We start from the raw sequence: 23,861 nt of genomic DNA, 5'->3' as shown, positions 1-23,861 counted from the left end.
CAAACAAGACAGACCCAGGCCCTCCTCCCCTCATGGAGACTAGAAGAATGTATTTGTTGCAAGTTATTAAATCTGAGCTGTACGCTCGGTGCTCAACTTAGATTGTCTTGTTATGTATGTATGTGGTATGCATGCCTACACATACATGTACACATAGTGTCAGAGGTTCTTGGATATCATTCCTCAAGAACCATTCACCTTGATTTTTGGGGGGACAAGGTCTGTCACTTGTATCTGAGACTAAGATCAAGCTAGGTTGGGAAACAGAGTCTCCTGTTTCTGCTTTCCCAGTGTTTGGATTATAAGTGTGTGCCACCACATCCACTCAGTTTTTGTCCTTGTTTTTCTTTTTTGTTCGTTTATTTCAATGTGGTTCTGGGGATCAAACTTGGGTCATCATGCATGCACATCAAGCACTTTACCGACTAATCTAGCCCCCACCTCCAGATTCCAGATTGTCTCTTTTACTTCTTACAACCTAAAGATATGTACAGTTGCATCTTACAGATAGGGAAACCAAAATTCAGAGGTTAAGTGTTTTGTTCAATGTCACATTGCTTTGATGAAACAGATCGGGGACTTCAATCTGTGATGGTTTATATCTGCTTGGCCCACAGAGTGGCACTATTAGAAGGTGTGGTCCTGTTGGAGTAGGTGTGTCACCATGGGTGTGGGCTTTAAGACCCTCATCCTAGCCACCTGGAAGCCAGTATTCTGCTAGCAGCCTTCAGATGAAGATGTTGAACTCTCAGGTCCTCCTGCACCTGCACCATGCCTGCCTGGATGCTGCCATGTGCCTGCCTTGATGATAATGGACTGAACCTCTGAACCTGTAAGCCAGTCCCAATTAAATGTTGTCCTTATAAGAGTTGCCCTGGCCATGGTGTCTGTTCACAGCAGTAAAACCCTGACTAAAACACAATCCAACACCAAACCCGTGTCCCTGTTGCAATAGTACCTTGGTTTTTCTCCAATTGTTTTTCCATGACGAACCATCCATCCTTGTTAGATTGCCCTGTGTTCTATGCATGAAAACCTCCTGTAAAGTCCCTGATTAGACAGCCAGATCCAAAATGTGACCCAGTCCTGCACAGCTAAGCAAGCCCCTAGTTCTCTGTGTACATTATCCACTGAGCCCCCTCAGCCACTAACCCTGAGTTCTTCACTCAACTCCCACTGACAGGATCATGTCATTTTGTGTGTTCACTTGCTGTTTCAACCCTAGGCCATAATTTACAAAATAGACTATCAAAATCCTCTCCCCAAGACCTACAGTTTCTTTTCTCCTGCATTCCCTATAGAACATGAGCAGAGAATTGGGTGCTCAACATACTACAAGGGTCTTGTCCAGATCTAAACTAATTCTCTAATCCCCTAAACCCTCATAAATTCATAGAAAGTATATGTGACATGTTAACCATGAAAGAGAATACTCTCAACTGGCTACCTCCTCTCTTTCAGTTTACCTCTGCTGTGAGGACATTATTTAAGTCCCACAATAGTAACTGTAAAGGCTTTGCATAGCTGGTTTGTAATAACCTCACATACTGAAAGTAGACTTGCCTGTCTACCTTAAGCTGTGAGCCAAAGCCAAGGCTAGACATCACTTAGATATCTATTTAGCCTGAATTTGAAGGACAGAAGCTTATGAATCTGTCATTGGTTGTTCCCTGATTTGATAACATACAGACCTTTCTGTCTTCCTCTAGGCACTTAACACGGCATCAGGAGGCCATTTATCATCCTTTGTGCTCTGCAAGCTCCGAGACAGCGACATGCCCTGGCCCAGTAACGTAGAAAAAGTGTTCTCTCAACGACTGTTGACTGCTCTAGATTTATGAAGGGATTCTTTCTGGGAACCTCCTTTTTGGAAGCTGCTGGAACTTTGTGATGTGTTGATAGGCTCTGGCTCCTCAGAATGGTTCAGGGCAGCCATGAAGTAAGTCTTTCTCTTATTAAGATATTTTGGCTAAGCTTAACTTCCAGAACCCACCTTCCCGTTGTGTCCCATTGAAGGATCAGGTCCTGTGAAGCTGTAGTCATGGTACTTGTAGTGGCCTCTATTGTTGGTGTGTGGAGAAAGGCCTTGAGACAGAGAAAGTCTGTGCGTTGCAATTGTTCTCAGGCCAGTTTCATAGTAGCTGCTATTTGTTCACCTCGGCTAGGAGATACTGCCTTTCCAGTCCTTCTTTAGAAGAAGAATAGGAACAAGCCAACGGATGCTTTGTGGACCAGAGAAAGGGCTGGAATGTTTCCTGCAGGTGAACACTGACCTCTCAGGGACCATCTCCTTGGCTACCCTCTGGGCGCCTGTTCCTGGTAGATCTAAAAGCCTATCATTTGCTAACATTTCTCACTTTGCATCATTTCTGTCAAGCATGCCCTGTGTCCCATGCAGACTGCCTTCTAGAAGATATAAACCAGAGCCCTCCATTCCTCACATTTCCCTGTTCTCTCACATAAGGCGATGGCAAAGCACGCCTCTGAACTGCTGGGAAGGGCTTTGCAGTAAGTCTTCTTGCCTCTGCCTCCCCATCCTTCAGTCATCCTCTTAGATAACACAGTATTTATGTCCACACTTATGGCAGCGGATCCCAAGTGATCACAGCAGAGAGGGACTGGGAGTCCTGAACCTCTGGCTTAACATTTCAAAATGCTATTACTTACTATCTTAAGTGTTTGCTACATTTTCTTCCCTCTTTATGGTACCTTATCTCAGATTTCAACTCCCAGGTTCTCCATCAGCTCAGAGGATGCGAAAGGCTCAGGCCCTTCCTGAACATACATCTCTTCATTTCAAAAATACCCAGCAGCTGACTAAACAGATGCAGGGAGCCACAGCCAAACATTAGACTGGGCTCAGGAAGTCTTGTGGAAAAGTTGAGGGAAGGATTGAGAAACCCAGAGGGAATAAGGGCTCCACTGAAAGACCAATAGAGTCAATTAAACTGAACCCTGTGGACCCCAACAACTGGAATGGGGGCTTACCCTGACTCTGTTGCCTGCCCTTAACTGGGCTGCCTTTTCTGACCTCAGTAGGAGAGGATGTACCTAATCCTACAGTAACTAGAGGTGACAGGGTGGATTGGTACCCATGGGGATCTCAGAGCAGAAGGAAAGAGTTTATAGGTGGAGGGGCTATGTGAGGGGAGACTGAGAGGGGGGTCTGTGATCAGGATGTAAAATGAATGAGCGAATGAACAAATGAATGAATGAATGAATGAATGAATGGAAAAATTAAAATTAAAAGAATATACACAAAGCTTCTTTTAGCCCTTTTTCTTGTCTCTATAGCTCTTTCTAACTTGCATTTCACATAGCCCCAAGGCCTCTCCTTAGATTTCTGCTGTGGCTGGTCATTATTTCCTAAGTAAAGACATGATGTGTTATGTGACTCTGTGGCTCCTTTCCTTCTTGATATTGCCATATTCAAAGCCATTTCCCCTAAGGGGCCCTGAGAAGCTCTTCTGACTCACATTGAAGAGTTTGGCCTCACAGTCAAGTGGTCAGACAGGACATTAGGTCATGGACTTATTCATCAGATAAAATCATGCTGATAACTTAACAGAAGCTAGAATCTGTGCTCCTGGTCAAGAAGAAAATTCTCATTTAGGTAAACTAATCGGATTAAGTCCTCCAACAAGCCATAGAGATGGGATACGCTGAAAACTTAAGAAAATCATCGGCCACCGTATGAATTCAGGTCCTTAAGGAAAGTCCCTTGAAGGGTCATTCTGAACATAGTCACCATCCTGTGGGGACTGTGACTGTGGCACAAGCTTGGTGACACATAAGTTACTTCACAGTGACTAAATCTGCTGGAATTTTTTAAAATGTTTCTGTGCTAAGTGTCTGATGACATTGTACCATGAAGTGATATATTGCACTACAAAATTTCCATTTCCTTGAAAACTGACAGATATGACGTAAGCGAAGAGTTGTGATGCTCAAAGGGTCATCACCCTGTGCTTTCTGTCGGATGCCACCTTCTTCTCCATCACACTGCACTGGACAGGGATCTCCAAGGAAGCTTTGCAAGACTCAGATGACTTTCAGCCCATTCCCCATCCTGTAGATCAGATTCCTTTTCACATTTCTCTGGATGCCAAAACCGTTCATGAGATTAGAGGACAAAGTGAGAGTCGGAATTTCTTCCTTCTGAAAAAGAGTCTTTTAATTTCCCCCTTTCCTTTTTTTATTTTGCAAATTCTGATTGTTTGTCCCTGATCTCATCTTATCCTTCCTTCCTTCCTTTCTCTCTCTTTTTTTTTCCAGTGAAATTCTAATATCCAAATGGCTAGAGGGTTAAGTCAAGCTTGGAATGGCTTCCTTCTGATAGTTAAAACCTTCACTTGATTTTTCTTATGACACAGAATTTTTCGTACTCATTTTTAACACGCACAGAGTTTATTTTTAAAATGGTTCCCAGCGAGGCTGAGTGGGAACTGCTGAGCGCTCTCCTGTAGCTCAGCTGCATGTCCCGCCTCTAACACTGTCACTATCCCACCCAGAACGGCACAGCTGGGGAGTCCACATTGACTAGCAATAGTCACTCAGGAGCATCTTTGGTTTCAAGACATTCTGCGGTTTAAACAGGACAGAAGCTGACACTCCAGTACTAGATAGAATAGACCGACTATCCTAAAATTCCTTCATGGTCTATTCATGATACCCTTTCCCCCAGGCCCTGGCAACCCCTGAACTTCTTCATAGTTTTGCCTTCTCTGGACATCATTCAGTGTGCAGTCTTCCCAGGTTGTCTTCCTGGAAGTCCTTGAATGTCTGCCCATGGCCTAACAGCTCCCTGAATACGACTCTATTATTTGCCTCTGTCAGTTTAGTTATTCACCTTCATAAGGATGTGCTGGTTGTTTCCAAGCTTTAACCGTTACAAATTAAGCTACTGTAAACATCTATGTGTATGATTTTGCAGATCCCTAAATTTTCAATGTAGTTGAATAAATATCAATGAGTATGATGGTTGGACATATGAGAATAGGTTTAATTTTTTTTTTTTAATGTATAGTCAAGAATGTTTTCATGTTCAGGTAATCAATCATGCCTACCTTCTTCAAACACTTGGATTTCCATCCACTTCTTAAACTTCCATCCTTCAGCCATGCTAACGCCATCACCCCAGAACCATCTCCACTCCACAAGTTAGAAAACTGAGATTACCTGGTAAGCCACTGGGCAAAGTATTAAACTAGACTCTGGACTTGCTTTGGCATTCCCTGTAGAAGATAACATGAGCACCCTGCCACTTGATTTTGGTCTTAGTATTTCTTGGTATAGCATCCATTTGGCACTGAAGGAGAACCTGTGATTCTTCTACCTCTCACATGAATAAAGAGGTGACAAAGTGACTGAGCTAAAGTGATTTATGGAAATGTCAGTTGGCTAAACAACACGAGTCAATAGAGATGCCCACTAGTGCTAAATTCTTCTTTCCCTTCCAAACTTGTTGATCATTCCATTCCCTTTGTTTCTATCTATCTATCTATCTATCTATCTATCTATCTATCTATCTATCTATCTATCTGCCTCTTTCTATCTATACCCCACCCCATCTTTCTTTCCCTCCTCCACTTCTCTTTCTCTTTTTTCTGTTTCATTTTTATGGACATAGGTGCACTTGTTCATTAGTCATTGCTTCTACAAGGCAGACAGTTTGTGACTCACTTCCCTCCAACATGGCCACATCAAGTCAGCACTGTCCCCATAGGATACTAGTAAGAAGACTGGAATTCAAAAAACTTCCCTTATGTAATCGAATATTGACAAGTTTTAGCTACAAGTTTTAGCTACAAGTGGTACACTAAGGTAATTATTCTTTCTGGGATGTGTGCAGGCATTTTTTTTTTTTTTAAAAAGAAGTCTCAGACACTGAGACTCCAGATTATGTTAAATCACAAATGCACTCAAAGCAAAAGAAGTAATAAGTCTATTCCAGGAATTAATACATGAAAATACCTTTCATGAGACCCAGTCAATCAAATAACCTTGTATCACAATTCCAGAAAAAGGGGAGTCATGGTGTATCATAGAGCTCTCCTATGCTGGCTGGAAATCTGATAGAGATGGGTTGAGAAGAAATATGGAATTGGGAGGGAGGTTTATGTCAGGTATCCAAGAAGCATGAGAAAAACTCAGGCCAAAATCATCTCAATCATTCCTCCTCCTCACCACCTAAGCCAGAAGTAAGGATCTTAGCTCAGTCAGAAGGGGTGTTCTTTACTAAAGTAAGAAGGTGTCTTCTATCTGTTTCTTCATCCATTCATTGATTTATTCACTCAACAAATCTTTGATTATCTACTCTTCAAACTTTATCACCTTCGGATTGTAGAAGATACATGTATCCAGATGACAGTGCTGCATTGTCTTAGGGTTTCTGTTGCAGTGATAAAACACCAGGACCAAAAGCAACTTGGGGAGGAGAGGGTTTGTTTAAATTTACAATTCTTGGGTCACACCCATCACTGAGGGAAGTCAGAGCAGCGCTCAAGGAAGGAGCTGAAATAGAAGCCATGGAGGAATATTGCTTACTGGCTTGTTCAACTTACTTTTGTATACCAACTCAAGGATGGCACTGCCCATAGTAAGCTGGGCCTTCTCACATCAATCATTCAAGAAAATACCTACAGGCATGCCAACAGGCCAATCTAGTGGCAGCATTTTTTCTCAATTAAGGTCTTCTCTTCCCAAATGACTAGCTTGTGTCAAGTTGACAAAACACTAACCCAACACATCCATCTTGTCACCTGACAGACAGGGAGGGATAATACAATTTTCCCCAAGCTACTCACAAGCCTCATAGCTACAAATGTGTATAAAATTCTGTCCCTAGAAAGCCATTCAACTTAATCTCTTCTTCCTATTCCAGTGTACTAGACATTGTGATGCAAACAGTGTAAGATATTTTATATTGCACTGCAAAGTCCCCCTGTCCTTATAGCTACCTCCTACTATATGCCTTAAAGTTGTATGGCAAGACTAGACCAGAAATTTTATGTGGTACAGTGATCTTTAATTTACAGACAAGGAGGATGTGGTCCAAATTCTTGATGAACTTCTCATGGTTGCAGTTAATAAGCTCCCCAAGCCTGGGAATGATGTCTGCTAACTTGCAGCTCAGTGGTACTCTGGTGTCCTTTGCTGACTCAAGCAGTGAGTCTGTTGCAATACCACTACTACTCCATTTAGGATCTTCTACTAGAGTTCCTAGGAACTTGGAGAAGTAATGAAAGAAAGTCTGTTTTAATTCCCTTCCCTTATTAAACAGCCTTGCTTTACAAAATGAAAGAAGGAGTCTACTTATTCAAGTTTAATAATGTTTAATGCACAGAGGGAAATACACATACATCAATATTTTTCTAATATACACTAACTTTTGTTAATAAAATATAATGCAACCCTCTATATTAAGATTTACAGAGCACTTAATGAGTCAGGAATAATGTTAAATTCTTTGTAGAAATTGTCTCTTTAGGGAACACTTACTTCCTGCTCAGGGGTCTTCTGCTCTCAAAGAGAAACGTGGCTCTAAAAGGGATTTTGTAAGATGGGTTTCTTCATCTTGGGTGGTTCAAACGTACACACTTGGTCACAAACAAGAGAGGCAGCTATGTGGGCTAATGTGTTTAAACCATGGTGACCCAGTGTAGTGGTTACTTTTCTGTTGCTGTGATAAAATGCCATAGGCAAGGTAACTTATAGAAGAAAAAGTTTATTGGGCTTTACATTCCAGAGGGGTAAGAGCCTATCCTGACAGGGAATCATGGAAAAACACAGCAGGCATTCCATAGGAAAGGGGAGTTGGGAGCTTTTGTCTGCAAATAGCAAATGCAAAGCAGAGAGAATGAACTGGAAATCCTGAAGCCCATCCCCAGAAAGGATGCATGCCTTACACCCCCTCAAACAGTGCCGCTAACTGGAGATCAATTTGTTCAACCACAGGAGATTGTGAGGGACATAAAGAGTCTTCTTAAAGTTGAACAGGAGATTTTTGTAGATTGCCAAAGCTATGATTTACTCTCTGGTTTATCTGTGCCTAGCGTTAAAATCACTCATGTTAGGAATGTAGCATGTAATAATCTTTCAATGCAAAATCTCACTGCAAAGGACAAAGGCAATGTGGGCACGCCTCAGTTAAAACTTTAAATGTGGCTCAGAAAGCTGCCTGTTTTCCAACAAGACTTTAGCCCCTGTGTTTGTGGGAAGGCTCTGTCTTTTAAGAAAGATAAGGGCTCCTCTTTGAGGTCTATTGTGCAGTGCTGTGTGGGAAGAGAAGCACTGTGGTTAGTTTGCTTCTGGTTAGACAGAGATCTACGTGCAAGTGAGGTTCTATCATAAACCAGTACACCAATTTCCAATCTTCAAAGATCCCACATCTTCTTGTACACATGTTTGAAGATGGTTTAGATCTAATATGATGGTGGTCTCTCTGTTTTCAGAGCATTAAGAGGTAAAAAAGACCACTTTTCCCATCTTGCTCAGAGGTACAACATGCAGTCCAAACCATTAAAAGTGGTGTTTGAAGGCTTGTATTGTTTCACAGCACAGTTCATACTGTGCCGTTGAAAATAAACTCTTAACTTCCATGACTGTCTTTGTCAAGCTATGATCACAGGATGCGAATTCAACCTAGCAATTGATAATATTTTATTCTAGAGGCTGGAGAGATAAATCAATTGGTAAATGACTGGTACACAATCAACGAGGACCTAAGTTTGATTCCCAGACCCACATGTAAAAGCTCAGGTGTGGTGGTCCATTCTTGTAATCCCAGTGCTGGGGAGGTAGATACAGGTGGAGTCTAGGGTTTCCTGGTCAGTCAGCATAACCAAATAGAGAGCCCAAGGTCACAGTGAGAGACCCTGCCTCAAAAACAAGATGAGGTGTGTTGAGGTGCCTGGGGGTACTGGAAGGGGAGAGTGGGGTGGATATGATCCAGATACATAATCTACATGTATAAAATTGTCCAAGAATAAATAAAAGATATTCTAAGCTTTTAAAATAAAAATAAAAAACTTTAAAAAATGGTACATGAGCAACAACACCCAAGGTTGACCTCTGGCCTTCACACACACACACACAGAGCAAGTACATGCATAGATACAAGCCTGTTCTTTCTCCCATACACAAGAGCAAACACATACACGTAGTGTGTCCTATCAGTGGATTTAAATCAGGGTTCAGCAGACTTTTTTGGTTAAGGGCCAAAATGAAAATATTTTAGGACTTGGAAACCCTGTGAGCTTTATTGAAAACACTTACTTTGGCCAGGGCAGGTCCAAAATAGCCACAGACAAGTCACAAATCAGTGAGCATGGTTGTCTGAGCGCCGATAAAGCTACCACGGTACACAGGACATTTCACATAACATCCATGGGTCATGAAATATTATGATGGGTTTTTCCCCTGACCATTGAAAAAAATGGGAAAACGCATAAAAACAGAGGGGCAGAGCTGGCCACGGACTGTGGTCTGTCAGCCCCTGCTCTAAGTGATCCCAGCAGACTCTTGGCTGAGTAGCAGAAAACATTGCTCTCTGTTTTGCTGTGAGTCTTTTAAACACTTTGAGTCCCCATGTGAAGCTGATAGAGACAATGGGGCAGTGGAGACACAGCCTTGATATTACTGCCCAGGCTGCCCTTTAACCTTTAGTCTTGCTTCCCCTCTGGAGTGCCGGAACAAGCATGTCCCACCACCCAGAGCACTAGAATAACTTTGAGCTTATGTGATTTGGATGGTTTGTAAAGCATCTAAAGTTTTAGAGTTCTTGGTGGTAGTCAATGTCACACATTAATCTGGATACATATAAACTTGGATCATACATTTAAAATACAGTTGACTACAATAACCAGTTACTTGGTTAAACACTAGCTTAAATGTTGTTGTAAAAATGTACTTTAGGGTGAGATTAACATTGACATCAGTGGACTTACTCTAAGTAGATTACTTTCTGATGTGGGTGAGCCTTGTCCAATTAGTTGAAGAGCTAAAGAGGGAAGGCACAGAACTCCCTTTAAGAAAGTGTATGGCTCAATGGTTAAGTACACTTGCTGTTCTTCCAGAGGACCTGGGTTTAATTCCCAGCACTCACAACTGTGTGTAGCCCCAATTCCGGAGCATCTGGCACCTTACATCAACATAATTGCAGGCAAAACATCAATGCACATAAAAATGATAAATTGTCTTCTTTTCTTTCAAAAAGAAAGAAGAAATGGTATCCTTCCAGCGGATTGCCTGTGGCCTCAGGCTGTGTCAGCTCTTCTCTGGCTCTCCCCTCCCCTCCAGACTTTGAAGCTGTTAGTGTCCACAATTGTGTGAAGTAGTCTCCAAAATCAGTTGGTTTCTCTGTCTGTCTGTATCTCTCTCAGACTCTCTCTTTCCCCATGCAAACACATTCTTGTTTCTGTATCTCCGGAGATCCTTTAATACATCTTCATTTTATGATCTTTAAGAGCTGAGTCTGGGGCTGGAGAGATGGCTCAGCAGCTAAGAGCACTTCTGCTCTTGCAGAGGCCCAGGGTTCAGTGTGCAGCATGTGATAGCTCACGACCATCCCCAACTCTGGTTCCAGGGGATCTGACACCCTGGACTCCACAGGCATCCAACACATGTATGTTTCACATGCAAACATGCAGCCAAAACACAAATGAGAGGTGTTGTATACCCCTGGAGCTGAAGTTACTAGCAGTTTTGAGCCAAATTTTGGTCCTGTGTTCTTGACCACTGAGCCAGCTCTCCAGCCCCCCCAACTTTTTCTTAAAGTATGTTTTGTTGGCACATCACCTCCTCCTTCCATAAACTGGTCCCTGAAGAAGAAATGGTGCAGAAAAAAATTTGGAAGCTCTGCGTGCTGCCTGCCACCTGTACAAATTTGTAATATATTTGGCCTATAAAATACTTGAGAGATCCTATAGCAAAGAAACCCATTTAAATGTATTCAAGGCAGTGATTCCCAAACACATTTGACCGCAACATTGTTCTCTTTTTGTTCCCTCACAGCATGTATTGGAACACATATTGGAAAATGTCTCATTATAACTTTCTATCTTCCTTAAGGGTCATAATAAGGCTAGAGGGAATATTTCCTTAAGAATAAGCAATGAATCAAGAGTGTACATCATCTCAAGAAAACAGTGGGGGTTACTTCATGAAATGAACGGGGTCAGTTCTATGAACTGCCCTTTGCTGACTGTTCAGTGTATATTGAGACAGATCATCCCCCTCTGCAAACCAGTACATCTGAGACCTTAGAGGCAGTCTCTTGCTTACTCTGTGAACTGAGAGGTTCTTCATTTGATCCTGAGGCTGTAAAGGGGGAATGTGACATTTCCTTCCTTGGCCTGTTCCAAAAATATCTGCTGCTGGTAAATTTTACCCAATTACCTGGGCAAGAGGAGGGAAGAAGTTAACCCTTCTTTTCCAAGGAGGCAGGACCATGATAGTTACGTGGGCTGGGTCTTGCATGGTTCCTCTCCATCCCTCTGGGAAAAGCAGCATCTGGAGTGTGATTGGCCTGATGCTACCTGCGTATCACTGGAGCCTCTTAGAGTCCACAACAGACCAGCAAAAGGGACCCCGGGCATTAGAGCGGGGGAGAAGGTAACCTCCTCTAGCCTAACTCTTTTTTCTAGCAATGGAAATACAGGTTCTGATTACAAAACCTAGTTTGTCTGCTATCCACTGCTTCTTTTTACATTTCCAGGCCAGAGCACAGAGGCAAGCCCTCCCCTCATGTTGCTAACTGAACCCCATTTTAGAGAGGTTTATGCCTTTTTGCTTAGTATAATCACACAGGACACTTCTCAACCAGGTGGACATTGGAGGCCTCTCTGCCAGCAATTCTAAATTAATTGTCCTGTAGTCAGTCCTCAGTGTCAATGGTTGCTGAGAGCTGCAGAGTACTGAGCAGTTGAGCTGTGAACTTCCGTGTCTTTGGCAAGGTCCTAGGGGTTGGGAGGGTCTTTCTCTCCCTTACTCCAGGAAGTGCATGCTGTGTCTCACAAACAGTACCTTCCATGTGCTGTGTGCCTATAATCCTCTGTTGGATTCTTGAGACCTTAGTGTTCTAAAAATGCAAAGTCTACTTGATCAAGCAACAGAAGGCCAAATGGCACGTTGTTTGTATCTGAGAGCTTATCAGTGCAAACTTGCTGAGTTTTGCTCATTGTGAGAAATTTGCTGAAAGTTGCTGGCCCCATCCAACCCTCTTCTTGGGAGAAGGTCTCTGCTCTCTAGCCTGGGAACTCACAATCTGTAGCCCTCTGGCAGCAGCCACTGTCTAGAAGTCCTGCCCGTGGGACATCCTGTCTGTGGCTGCCAGCTCACCCACCTGCTCTAAGAAAGCCTCCAACTCTCTAAGGGGCCTGGCCTAAGTCGTACTGTTTCCAGCTCTCTACTTCTTTGGAATTTCAGATTATATCCATGTACTTTATACTCCATCATCTTATTATTTCCTCTTACTGAAATGGTCAACAAAATACTGATTCTAACTCTAACTGGATCTTACTTTTCTAATCTATATTAATGACGCCTAAGTAATCCCATGCTAGCTCTAGTCTCCAGGATGAGCTATTCAGTTCTAAGGATACTTGGAATCTGTTCAGCGAGAAAAGACAAACTCTAGGGCACAGAGGGGAGCGTGCTTGCTGAGAACGAAGTAGGCTTCAGCAATGCACACCAACATCCTTGTCAAAGGAAGGACCTTTAGCTTTTCCTTGTCCTAGTTTAGATTCTCAAAAGCCACCAGAAGAGCCTGTTGACTGATTGATTGTTCCTATAGACCTCAATGTAACAGTACCCAAGGACCTCAGCACACAGATTGTCCTGTTTCTGTGGACAGCTGCTTGCTATGTCTGTTTACACCTCCCCGCTCTTCCCTGGTCCTCTGACCTTTTGCAATTGACCACTGAACATGCAGCCCACATGTTGAAGTTGGTTTCAGTTGAGCCCTCAACATTTCCTTGAGTTTGGGGCCACAGACACTCCCTCTGGCAGCTCTGGTGTCTACCAGCCTGCAGCCTCCCTCATACATGGGAATTCAGGCAGCCTTGGGGCCTGAGAGAAAGGTTCTTAGGAGGAAGCATGAGTCCACACCGTCAATAACATTTTAGGAAAAGCTTCCACATGGCCTCCCGCTCGCATCAGTCTGGTTATGTTGACTAACCTCCAGGAAAGACGGGAATTGAAATGGAGCATCTTTCTGTTGGAGGGGAATCAGGAGTGTTGGGTGTTTGTTTTGGCTCACATTTGGGCAAATGTTCTCATCCTCCAGGGCACAGAGCACTAATCTGTAAATAAGCAGATGAGATTGGAAGATCTCTGTGGTCTCGCCCAGCCGGGACAGGAGAAGGAATCGAATGTTCTGAGTCTCCTTGTATGCACTTTGCCCAACTTCTCCATGAATGCCAAGGACAAGATAACTGAAGTATGGTTACATGATCATGCTCAATAAATCTTTAAGATTGACTTTTTTAAGAGTATTTAGGCCAAATGACATTTCCATGGAATTTCTTTTAAAACTTCATAAACAACCAATCCCAATGCAATCTGTACTGTTTAAAAAACACACAGAGAGAAAAGGATGGGGGGTTGCCAAATTCAACTTATAACCTGTATATCGTTAATATCCTCTTGTATCTCAGCAACACCAAAATACTAAAACTATTCAAATAAGAACATTTATACAAATCTCTAGACTGAAAGAATAGAGCTGGAGAGAGGGTTTAGAGCCCAAGGACAGCGCTGCTCTTACAGAGGACCAGATTCCAGTACCTACAGTGACCTGAAACTCCAGCTCCAGGGTATCTGACACCCTTCTGGCCTCCACAGACATCTGCACTCAAATACACACACACACACACACACACACACACACACACACACTTAAAAATTAAAGACTAGGAAAATCCATATAGACATAAAGTAAGATAGTACTTAGCAGGGACTAGGAGGAACAGGAAGTACAGTTTTTTAGTGACAGAGAAGACAAAGGTTAAGTCTAATTTCTAATGACCATAAATCAGGAGGCTTGATGACACATGTTGCTTCTTCCTCTAAGCTAGTCACATAATAAGGTGAAAGCCTTCTCCACTTTCTGTTGTGTTTCCTTCTCTGTAATCTGAAGACATTGGTTATCGGGCATTCATTCTGCAGAAGTCATACAATTGCAGCCTTAATGCTGAACCACTTTGTCAGTGGACACTAACGTCTGAACAACACTCCATACCCATCCTACAGACAACTCCTATAGCCCTGCTTCACGCAGAAATCATCAGAGTGAGATTGGAGAGGGACAAATGCGAACTGCCCAAGTCCTGCTCAGATTTTACTCACATCATCTTGGGAATCTATGTTTTTACAGGTTTCCCTTTATAATTCTATAATTTTATAATTTTATAATTCACCAAGATTGAAAAACATCACCCAAACCAAACTGGAAGATATGATGGGGACAATTTCACTCAAACTCATGTGCCACACTGGGGGTGAGGGGACTTTGACAATGGGAGAGGCTGTGCTTGTGTGAGGTCAACAGAAATAGGAACTCTATTCTCTGCCCAATTTTATTATGAACCTGATATGGTTCCTAAATAAATAAAGCCTGGTTAAATTAAAAAAAAAAAAAACTGTGCATGATATCTCATACCTGTAATCCCAAGAAATGGAGAATGGTGAGTTTGTGGGCAACTTGGACTGCATAGTGGAGCCCTGCCTCAAAGCAAACAGGACAAGGAATGTTGCCACTGTTGGTAAAGTCTTTGCCTAACATGCACAGAAACTGGACAGGGTGGCACAGCCTGTAACCCCAGACCCTGGGAAGTGAAAACAGGAGCGTCGAAAGTTCCACTCTGTCATACGTGGCTACAGTTCAAGTTCAAGGCCAGCCTGGACTACATGAGACTGTATCTCAAGCAAACAGACAAAGAGTGGAATAGGGAAACTTGCTTTAAATTTTTCTTTTAACTAGAGGAATTTGAGAATAGTGAGCTGAACCAAACCCTGAGATACAGTCATGTCTCCCTGACTACACATTCTCCTCTGTGTGGTGCTGAGATAGCCTGCCCTCTGCTCCTGGGTTCCCCGGACACACACTCTTTTGAACCTCTTTCTTCCATGCTGATGACTTACCTGTGCCTTTATTGAACCAAGAATTATCTACTAAGTTCCTCTACCCAGAGGATTCCAAAAGCTTCTCTTTAAATGTCTTCCAGGCACTGAGCATTGACTTGTCCCAAATAGAAAGTATTGGCTCCCCACCCAACTCTTCTTATACCCAGAGTCTGTATTAAAACATACAGCCCATCGTGTGGACAGGAACGCTCGTCAGTTTTCTCGCTAATTCACAACAGTCTTCCTTCTCATTGGCTCCAATAAACTGAATACTTGGGGTATCTGTAATCCTTCTAAAAGCCCAATAAAATTACATTACAATCAAAGGATTAAAAAAGAAAACATAAACCAGTGAGCACAAAATGTCCGTGGAGAGATGACAGCTCGGCAGCTTCGGAAGGTGGGAAGCAAAGGGAAAACAGAAACTGGCTTGGTCTGGCAATGAAAACTAGTACCCAAGTCAGTGATGGGCAAACCCAGAAACAATTCAAATAACATCGGAAGAACCCGGAGGGCTCAAGAAGATGAGGCAAAGGCTTCTTACGAGAGCAGGCAAGTAAAATCGCACACGCGTCCCATCTCATAAACACAGCCTCTCGCTTCTGTTTACTTTGTCTAAAAGCATGCCGAGGACGTGCCCCACTGGAACAAGGGGAAACCAAAGCCTTAGCTGAGTTACGATTTAACACGAGAGGAGGCTTGTCTGTGAAGGAATCCCCCTGGGCTGTAGACTTAAGAAAGTTAAATCTTAATGCAAGGTCATGCAGCTTGTCCAGTCAGTTCTAGAGCTAGGAAATAAACCCAGGTACGTTCAATGTAAAGGTCACAACACAGAGTGCTTCTGCTGCCAGGAAACTCTGGGCCAGAAAATGCCTAATATGGCTATCAGTAGTAGCAAATCACAAATGTACCATGAAAATTAAACCAGCCGGCACCCAGCTCATCAGAGGAACATTTGGCACGTGAGATCCTAAACACTGCTGTTTTACTTAAAGTTAAAAATACAAGCTATCACTGTTGTGTCTGCCTAACCTTTTGTGATGGTTGGCATTTTAGCCAGTCTTCAAAGGACAATAAAGACGAATGTGCAGTGTGCTGGTTAGTTGTTGGTTGTTTTGTTTTGTTGTTTGGTCAACTTCACACAAGCTAGGGTCATCTGGGAAGAGGGAGTCTCTACTGAGAAAAATGCCTCCATCAGATTGGCCTGTAGACAAGTCTATGTGTATTTTCTTTCTTTTTAAAATTTTTTAAAATTTAATTTTATTTATTCACTTTACATCCTGCTCACTGTCCCCTTCCCAGTACCCCTCCAATAATCATCCCCCCCCACCTCCCTCCCCTTCTCCTTTGAGCAGGTGGTAGGCCTCCCTGGGTATCCCCTACCCTGGCACATCAAGTCTTTGTGAGGCTAGGTGCATTTTCTCCCACTGAGGCCAGACAGGGCGGCCCAGCTAGAAGAACCTATCCCATGTACAGGCAACAGCTTCTGGGATAGCCCCTCTTCCAGTGGGCCCTTGAAGGACACACATGAAGACCAAGCTGCACATCTGTTACATATGTACAGAGAGGCCTAGACCTAGCCCATATATGTTCTTTGGTTGGTGGTTCAAACTCTGAGAGCCCCAGGGATCCAGGTTAGTTGACTCTGATGGTCTTCCTATGGAATTTCTATCCCTTTCAGGGCCTACAATCTTTCTCCTTATTCTTCCATAAGAGTCCCCAAGCTCCATCCACTGTTTGGCTGTGGGTCTGCATCTGTCTGAGTCAGCTGTTGGGTGAAGCCTCTCAGGGGACAGCCATACTAGACTCCTGTCTGCAAGCATAACAGAGTATCATTACTAGTGTCAGGGATTGGTGATTGCCCATGGGATGGGTCTCAAGTTGGGCAGTTATTGGTTGGCCATTCCCTCAGTGTCTGCTCCCTCTCCCATCCCTGCAGTACTTGTAGACACTATAAATTTGGGGGTTGAAAGTTTTGTAGGTGTGTTGGTGTCTCTATCACTCCACTAGTGTTCCTGCCTGGCTGCAAGAAATGGCCTCTTCAGGTTCCATATCCACAATAGAGTGAGTCCCAGCTAAGGTCACTCCCATTGATTCTTGGGCCCCTCCCCTGTCCCAGGTAGTTTCTTGATTAATGATTGATGTGGGTGGGGCAAGCTGGAGAGATGACTCAGAGGTTAAGAGCACTGACTGCTCTTCCAGAGGTCCTGAGTTCAATTCCCAGGAACCACATGGTGGCTCACAACCATCTGTAATAGGACTGGAAGCCCTCTTCTGGTGTGTCTGAAGAGAGCGACAGTGTACTCACATACATAAAATAAATAAATAAATCTTTAAAAAAAAAAAAAAAGATTGATGTGGAAGGGCCCAGCACATTATGAGTGTTGCTACCTGGGTGAGGATCCTGGTATATGACAAAACAGGCTAATGAAGTGAAGAAAGAGAAGTAGTGTTTTTCTATGCTCTCTCTTTCAGTTCTTACCTCCAGGTTCCTGGCTTGAGTTCCAGCCTTCTCGCAATGATACGCTGTAACCTGTAAGCCAAATAAACCCTTTCCTCCACAAGGGTCAATTGTCATGGTGCTTATTACAGCAATAGAAACCAAACTAGGACAGCCAGCTAGCTTTGACAGAGATAACAAAATGCCATTGACTTATGTGACATAAAAAACAAGCAAGCGTCAAACTCTCAGTTCTGAAGGCTAAGAAGTGAACAGTCAAAAAACCAGCAGATTCCGTTCCTGAAGTGTGAACTCTTCCTGGCTTGGAGAGAGCAGCTTTCTCTCTTTGTCCTTGAACAGAAGACAAAGTCTAACTTCTCCTCTGATCTCATCGTAGGGGACCCCTCATGACCTCCTCCAAACTTATTACCCCCCAAAGATGCCATCTTCAAATACAGCAGAGCCCTTATCCACAGGGGGTGCGTTTCAAGACACCCCAGTGGATGCCTGAAACCACAGACAGTATTAAATCTTGCATATATTCTGGTTTTCCTAATATGTAAATGCCTATAGTAAAGCTTAATTTGTAAGTTAGGTATACTATAAGATTAACGATAACTGATATTAAAATAGAACAACAGTGATAAGGTATCACAAATGAATGTGGGGTCTTCTTTCGAAAGCACTTGTTATGTTGTGGTCATGCTTCTGTTGAAAATGTAAGATGATGCTGTTCCCATCTGAGTGGAAGCAAGGTGAGTGACACAAACATCATCAGGAGGCTACCGCCAAGTGCACTGGCCTCGGGTAATTGATCTCACAGAGAGTAAAGGCGTGAGTGCAATGGGGGCTACAGCTCAGGTGATAGAATGCTTGCATGCATCAGGCCCCTTGATTGATCTGCAGCACCACAAGAATAAATAAATAAGACTTTGGGTTTTTTTTTTCTTTATTGAGACAGGGTTTCTCTGTGTAGCCCTGGATGGCCTGGAACTTGCTCCATAGATCAGACTAGCCTCAAATGCACAAAGATCTGCTTGCCTCTGCCTCCCGAGTGCTGGAATTAAAGGTGTGCAGCACCACCAGTCAGCTAATAATACACTTTAAAATCGGTTCCAAAAATGGTGATATTCACAGTAATCACAGAACTTGGTAGGTAGAGACACAGGAAACGAGAGTTCAAGACCAACCTCTACGATGTAGTGTGTTTCAGACCAGTCTGTGCTGAGACCCTGTTTCAAAACAAAAAACAAACAAACAAACAAATTATGAATAAAGAGGGAATTCTGTAACATTCCATGAAGGGTCAAGGATTTGACATAAAGCTGGGGAGATGGCCAGTGGGAAGGGTATAAGGACCTGAGTGGGAATCCTAGACCCACATAAATCTTAGCACACATCTATAGTAATCCAGTGCTCCATCGGGAGATTGGAGGTGAAGACGTAAAAATGCCAAGAAGCTTGTGTGGTAGTTAGCCTGGCCTTACAGCCTTATAGAGACCGCCTCTAACAAGCTAGAAAGATGAGGACTGATACCCAAGGCTGTCTCCTCACTGCCACACATGCGCCATGGCATGTGCACACCAGTACTCATACACAGAATGCACTCACACACACACACATCATATGCACTACACACAGACTACATACTACATGCCACATACATACACACATATGACATACTACACTACATACACATACTATATACTACACATCACATACATACATATGATATGGTACACTATATACACACATTACTTACTACACACCGCATACATACATACGACATACTATACTACATATACACACACTACATACCACACACCACATGCACACATAACACATTGCCTATATAACTTGTAAAAAAAATAAACAACTTCGACGTTTTAACAAAAGGAGAGATGACCACCGCAAGGGTATGGTCAGAGATATATCAGACATGTATCAGAGAATCCAGTTCCTAACTAGTTCAGCACTTGGCCCAAAAGGTTGCTTAAAACATTTGGGACTTAGAAGAAATATGTCGCTCCTCCAATCCTCTAGGTTCTGCAAGCCTCTCGCAGAAGTGATTAGGTCATCAGAAAGCAGCAAACCTGCTCCTTATTACAGACACTCCCGGAGGATTAACCTTCACAGAATGAAGATTAATGTCATGCCTGTAAATCTTGGAGGCGAGGAATAAGGCATCAATTTGAAGAATATTTTCCTATCTTTTCAAAGCTGTGTTTGCAGACATTGTGTACTGTGTTACCCGTCCTGAGCATCCGAGAGGACTTCTTCTGTCCCTAGATAAATCTGTGTACTTGCTCTTGTCACGCAATGACAACTTCATAACCCAATGCCAGGAATGGATTTAGTGCTCAATGGCAGTGGTTTAATTCATACCAAATGCTCCAAAATAACTCTCCTCTTGATGTAAATATATAAAAATAAGTGCAATTATTTATCTTTATACATTTAAAAATACTGCATGCTATTTTTTTTTTTGGAACAGGTGGGTTTTAGACAAATAAAATTGGATATACTGTTGAATTCTAGAATCTTAGAAGTGTCAAGAAAGAAAAACATGTATCCTAATAATTAAAGTGGGGTAGAAGACACCGTGTGTGTGTGTTTGTGTGTGTGTGTGTGTGTGTGTGTGTGTGTGTAATGGATTCTATGGCATTCTTATAATTTAAAACAGTGGGTCCATTTGCCTTCTAAAATTTCAACAGAAATGTGAGACACCAGGAGTGAGAGTTGTCAGTGAGAACAGTTACTTGCTAGAGACATTGCTTTCTGTAGGGAAAAAAAAAACTTAAGATTTTAATGTCCCACTAAAACGTTTTGTCTACATTAGTCAGTATTAGGTTACTCTGCTGTGACAAACATCCCCGACTTCTTAGAGGTTTAAAACTCGACAAGCTTTTTTCTTCTTTCTAAATATCCATATTGAGTGAACAGAGCTGTCTACTCTGCATTGCCCTCACTTGGGAACCTAAATTAGGAAAGCAAAATGCATCCATCCCTTCTTCCAATGATGCATCTGAAGTCTCACTCTGATTCTGCCTTTAGTCCTAAATGTAAGATTCCAGGAGACGCATACACAGCCACTTTTATGTACGTCTAGCCTGAGATTTGGGCTCTATCAATCCAGGGACCTGTGAGTGGGATATTTAACTTTCTGTCCACCATTCCACATTGCAACGTTAATGGCATAGTTATCACTATAGTGAGAAATCCCCTTGAGAGGTCCCCTTTAAAGGAGACATATCAGATGCTGGTCAGTACTAATTATGAAGCTACTGCACAGACATTCCAGAGGTTCAAGTGAGAAAAGACACTTTCCTGAAGCCTGGCTCCAATATCCAAGAGTCCCTTTCTCCATTCTTTGGGGCAGCATTTAAAGCAGATCATATATGGTCTGAACTATTATGACAACTCACCACCACCACCAAATGCATATGCTGAAGTATTTTCACCCTTGTTTGGAGATGGTATGAGAGCAAGACCTTTGAGAAATGATTAGCTTATGGAGACTCCACCCTTTTGAACCAGATCAGAGCACTTACAAAAGGCTCCAAAGAATTAATAGGTCTCCTCTACCATGTGAGGACACATCCTGAAGACACTGTCTGAGAAAGCCAACCCTTGATGAATCTGCTGGTATCCTGAGCCCAGAGTTCCCAGCATCTCAAACTATGATACAGTGATGGTGTATGATATATGGATGGGTGTGAATGAGTGCAGCAGCTGTGTGCATGCATGAGTGTGTGCATGTATGAGTGGGAGCATGCATGGGTGGGAGCATGCATGAGTGGGTGCACTGTGTGAAGCAACATGGAGAAGCCAGAGCTCAGCTTCATATGTTGTTCCTTCGGTGCCATCTACCTTAATTTTGGAGGATCTCCCTGGGCTGGAACTCATTTATTGAGCCCAAGAGATCTGCCTGTCTTGGCCTCCCTAGCAATGGGATTACAAGTACTCATGACAACTGTTGTCTCCTTTCTTTCTTCCTTCCCTCCTTCCTTCCTTTCTTCTTTCTTTCTTTCTTTCTTTCTTTCTTTCTTTCTTTCTTTCTTTCTCTCTTTCTCCCTTCCTGTTTCTTACCTCTTTAATATGTGCATCACATCAGTTTCTTTTGTTCGCAGGGGAGATGTTTTTGGGGGGATTGAACCTGGCTCTTTGTGCTTCCAAAGTAAGCACTATGCCAACTGAGCCATCCTCCCTGAGCCAAATAAATAGACTTAATTTCTTATAAGCTTCCCAGCCTCTGGCATTTTGTTGCAGCTACCCAAGTATACTGTGAGGAGCAGCCCTGCTTATACACTGAAGGTCTAAAATCAGCAATAGGCCTGAGTCAGCCTGCTAACAAAAAGTCTTGGGTCTCTGTGGGAAAACACTGAAACAGATAGCTATTAGATATTGTAAACAGGCAGATTTGGTGGAAATTTACCAGCCTTGATGAGAACAAGTAGCATGGGTCTTGTGGATAGACCTTGGGTAGCCTTGATGGATAGTACCAACTTAGATAAAGACAAGTGAATCATAGGTGGAGTCATAGTGACCTGTCCCCTGAACTTTTACCCAGCTGATACCCTGTTCTGGAAGATATCTGTCCATCCCCCCCCCCCAACACCTACACTCCTGCATCATCCCCTTCCCCACGTCCTTCCTTTTTGTGTATATAATACCTGTGAGAAAAAAGTAAAAATTTCGGTTTGATCAGCCTATAGACAAGCCACTTGTTCTTTGTGTCCCCTGTTTTCCAGTTCTCTCTTCCAGGTCTTCTGATCCCAGTTCGATGCCCCATGGGACTGGGGTGGTATACCAAGTCAGAAGGCAATGAAATTGTATTCTTCCTGTGGCTGGGCCTGTAGCTCAGTGGGTCAAATGTTTGCTAGCATGCAGGAAGGGCTGGGATTTGGTTCCTGGCACTGCATAAAAGTTGGCATGAAGGTGCACATCTATAATTCCAGCACACAGATGGTAGAAGCAAGAGAATCCTAATTCAGCCTCTGTATCAGCTGACAACTCTAGGAGGCATTACCCAGAAGCCTGCCAGCCTCACCCTCTGGGAAGGTAAAGTCTGCCATCTTCACTCTCCCCTTTGTTCTCCAATCCCAATCCTCCAGACTTATCACCAGTAGTGTAGCAGTCCAGCTGATGTGGCCTCCCATACTCTCTTCCTGAATTCCCAGCTAGTCGTGCAGTTCTTCTCCTCCACAATTTTATCCCTTTGTCTCGGGCACCAACTCAAGGATGCACACCCTAAAAACCTGCTGGCCACTCAGACCACAGAATCAGGTCAGTAATGTTCACTCTACCCCTGTCCTCCTATTCCAATTAAGTTGTGACAGCTCTATAACAGAACGCCTGTTATGACCTCTCCTCCTTCTGCCTCCACTCCCAGGGGTCTACAAAGTGTAGTGAGCTGCTGTTTCAGTGGCTACACGTTTGCATTTCCAAGATTGGCCCTGGCCGCATGTTTCGCCAGATGTAAACATTTAGCTGCGCAGTTGCTAGGCAGATAGGCGTGCCTTAGCCACTGCGAATCCCGAGGCATATTGGGTGGTGAGCGAACAGCCAATCAAAAAAGTGAATACGTCACTCTAGACTGCACTTAAGCGGGACCCCTTCCTCAGCTCTGCCCTTCCACCCTTCCGCGTCTCTCCACGTTTCTCCACGTGGGTGATAAAGATTAAAAAGCCTCGTTTACAGTAACTACCTGTTCTCTGCGTCTTGTGATTTTCCGCGGACGCAAAGCTCCAGGGGGGGCGCGTTAGAACAAAGATCCTGGTAGCACACCCAGCTTTTCTTCTTCCTCTGTACCCTCCCACCTCCCCACATCCCTTATGCCCATCCCCTTCTTTAGTGTCAGCTCCCAATAGCTAGAAATACCTTCTACCCAGGACCTCTGGTGGCCACACCCAGAAGAATTTCAGAAGCATTTTCTACCAGGCAACCCACCACCACCACACTCTCTCAAGATGCAGGGAGGGCAAAAGACACCAAGGAACAGAATACCCACCAAACAAACACACACCCTATCTTAGTTAGAGTTTTCCTACTGTGATTAGACACCACGACCAAGGCAACTCTTATAAGGACAACATTTAATAGGGGATGGCTTCCAGGTTCAGAGGTTCAGACCATTATCATCAAGGTGGGAGCATGGTAGCATCCAGGCAAGCATGTTGCAGGAGGAGCTGAGAATTCTACATCTTTATCTGAAGGCTGCTAGGAGAAGACTGCCTTCCAGACAGCTAGCATGAGGGTCTTAAAGCCCATGTCTACAGTTACACATTTCCTCCAATAA

At 43.3% G+C, this 23,861-nt stretch overlaps 1 long non-coding RNA gene across 1 annotated transcript in view; it reads left to right on the top strand.

Moving 5' to 3' along the window:
- LOC143434282 (uncharacterized) overlaps positions 1 to 4,349 on the top strand; it is a 37,902-nt gene extending 33,553 nt beyond the window's left edge. Inside the window, exons 2-3 of the long non-coding RNA XR_013103637.1 lie at positions 618 to 832; positions 1,710 to 4,349. This is a non-coding gene — a long non-coding RNA (uncharacterized LOC143434282). The remainder of the gene's footprint in view (positions 1 to 617; positions 833 to 1,709) is intronic.
- The last annotated feature ends 19,512 nt before the right edge of the window (positions 4,350 to 23,861 follow it).

The sequence above is a fragment of the Arvicanthis niloticus genome, chromosome 14 (genome assembly GCF_011762505.2).
Source record: "Arvicanthis niloticus isolate mArvNil1 chromosome 14, mArvNil1.pat.X, whole genome shotgun sequence".
Taxonomy (NCBI): domain Eukaryota; kingdom Metazoa; phylum Chordata; class Mammalia; order Rodentia; family Muridae; genus Arvicanthis; species Arvicanthis niloticus.
The sequence above is the reverse complement of the archived record's forward strand: the minus strand, read 5'-3'. Positions and strand labels throughout refer to the sequence as shown.